We start from the raw sequence: 3017 nt of genomic DNA, 5'->3' as shown, positions 1-3017 counted from the left end.
AATTTATTAACCTATTTTAATTAAGTGTTGATAGTTTGAATCTTATTGTTACCGTAGATAAAAAATTATTAAACGACTTATTTTTTACTTCTTTTTTCTTTATATAATTTGTCTTTCTGTCTTCATTCTTCTCTTAAATATTTTAGATTTTAGATTTTAGATTCACTTTTATTTGTTATTATTTATTAAGATAAAGAAATGTATATCCTTGTATAGTTTTTCACTTTAAATTTATTCTCTAATTTTTTAAAACTTAACAGAGCTCTAGTAACATGTTTTTATATTTCTAAGATTATCTGACTTTTACATTATTATTTAATATTGAGACTACTGATATAATATCTTAAATATCTTCCGCAATGTTTAGAATTCAATTTTTTTCCCTCCAGGACGGATTAGAAATTCTAACCCCAAATTAATTATTTCTTTGTATAATTTGTTATGAGAGATGTTCTGCTTTATATAAACTCCATTCGAGGTATAACATGGAGATATTTTAAGTGCTATGAGAATTCTTCGGATCTTTTTTGACACTGCCAGCTACGTTCAAATTAGTATTTGTTCGAATAGTGTTTAGAAATTTCACAAAAATTAAAGCTTTTTTTTTCCCCATAACCTCTCTGCCTTCCTTACTCATCCGATTTTATAGTTCCTCATACAATATATCTGTTTCAAATATATGCAACCATTATGAAAAGTAACTTTAAAATCAATATAATATATATAATATATTGTAATTGACTTACAAAAAAAAACGTGCTATTATACTGCTATACATTAGTCCAAAGTATAATGGACGATCAAGAGAAGTATGAAATTTTCACTTTAGTTATAGTAAAACTATTTTTAGAACAACTATTAAATATAGTGTATGTGTTATTCAAAATAAACTTCACAAATGAAAGAAGAAAAAAAAACACACACACAATGGAAGTGCTGTGCCTTTAAAATTATTTGGGGGACTGGGAGAGTTTGGTTTCTGGTTGCACAAAAGCAAATTCAAAAGTACCACCTTTATGTTAATGGAAGCCCTCATCCAATTATATATAATCATCTAACCGCCTATTTTACGAATAATAAATAAATAAATCTTTTCATAAATGTTAGGCAGAGTTTCAACTTTCATTATTAAATTACTATTTTACATTTAAATTTACGTATATAATCATGGCCACTAAGCTTAATCCTTTCAATTAAGTTAGCTCAATATATATCTTTTAATAAAGTAATAATATTACTTTGATAATTACATTGGTGGTCACAAAAATTTTACTTTTTTCAATATTTTTCTTTTTGTTCTTAGTGTGAGAAAATTGGATGTAACTCGACTCCCAACAGTCGATCGACACCGAGCCATTTTCTTTAATTCCGAGCTGGTGGCTTGAAGGCCTGAATTTTTCGTTTAGAGGGTGTATCACGTTGCCGAAAGAATAAAAAAGAGGAATGTACCTGCAAAAAATATTTCGATATTTAAATTAGTATCGTATATTTTTTGTGTTGTATTGTCAAAGATAAAATATCGTACTTTTTTTATACACGAGGTAGAGTAGAATGATTATGTTTTTGACAATTATTTTTATTGATAGACAATAATATCGTATTAGATCGTTGTAATACTTATTCTGTGCGAATCTGAATTATGACGTTTGAATGTCATAACGTGCGGAGACGAGATATAATGCATCAAGTCAATTTATTATTTTTTGATTAAGTTTTACCGACCATATCACTTTTAAAAAAGTTGTCTATGTATATCATTTCTTTTGTTTCCTTCTTTTTAACGTTCAAAATAAACTGGTTTTGCTCAACCGAGGGGAAGAAGAATAAATCAATAACTTAGAATAAAATGAGACAAGATCTGCACATCAACGGTTAAATCAGAAAATAAACCTTAAATATAAGTTTGGGAGTTGAGTGAGCGTGTGTGCAAGCTGCTTATTATTATTATCATTTATATATATATCTTCTAAATTACCATCGCCTGGCACATAATTTTGCTTTATCTATTATTGAATTTAAAGTTTGAAGTCACTCCCATCACAATCACCGTACCAACTGTACATTGACCTTGTGAGTTAAGAAAGATAGCCCTATCTAATTCCAATAATATCCAGAGTGCAATGAAACTATAAATAGCAGGAGGCAGGCACGTTATGGTAATTTAAATGTGTGTGAATAAAATTGGAATAATTGTTCAAAGTTTCAATAGGGTTAATAAATAATAATTGATATACATTTGCAAGCAAAGCACTACAGTGGTGCCGAAAGCTCCAGGACCATTCCTCCCCATCACGTGAGCCATCCTAGCAAAATTATTTTCACCCTCCGTACCCTTCTCGTCCGGTTTTGGACCGTTTTTGTTTTTGCCACTTAACATAAGATAGATAAATTCGAATGAATCAACGTCAACGATTCCAGACGAGACGAGTAAACGTAAGCACAAAATTATAAATACAATACAGCAGGATGCGGGGCACTCTTGTAATTTCACAACGGTTAGCTAAGTTGCTTTGCCGCTTCAGGGGGTGCAAGAACCACGTGTGTCTGATTTGCGCGATGCTCAAGCACGTGATTTGGCCCTCCACGCATGTCAAAGAATTATCAAACGGACTATACCGTATAAATAAATAAATAAATAAAATCATAAAATAAAAATGACTAGAGCGGTGGAGTGTAGCTGTGTAGATGAACCAAAAAAAGTTTATTTTTTAATTTGTTCACTTGGGAAAAAGAAAAAGATGGGCTCGGCGAGTAGTGAGTGCCCTTAATTACAGCTGTCCCCACGCAACGGTTTCAATGCTGCCAAAGTACAAATTTCCGTATTTCCTTTTTTTTTGTTTTGAGAAAAACAAAAGGATGCACTGCTAGTAAAAAATGAGTTTTGTTAATTTTTTTTCTAAAAGTATATGTTAAAAATATTATAAAAATTATTAAAAATATTTTTTATGTTTTTAATATATTGAATATATCAAAAATTTTTAAAATTATATTATTATACTCTTAAAATACGTCTTTAA

The sequence above is a fragment of the Arachis ipaensis genome, chromosome B05 (assembly GCF_000816755.2).
Source record: "Arachis ipaensis cultivar K30076 chromosome B05, Araip1.1, whole genome shotgun sequence".
Lineage (NCBI taxonomy): Eukaryota > Viridiplantae > Streptophyta > Magnoliopsida > Fabales > Fabaceae > Arachis > Arachis ipaensis.
Note: the sequence above shows the minus strand (reverse complement) of the source record.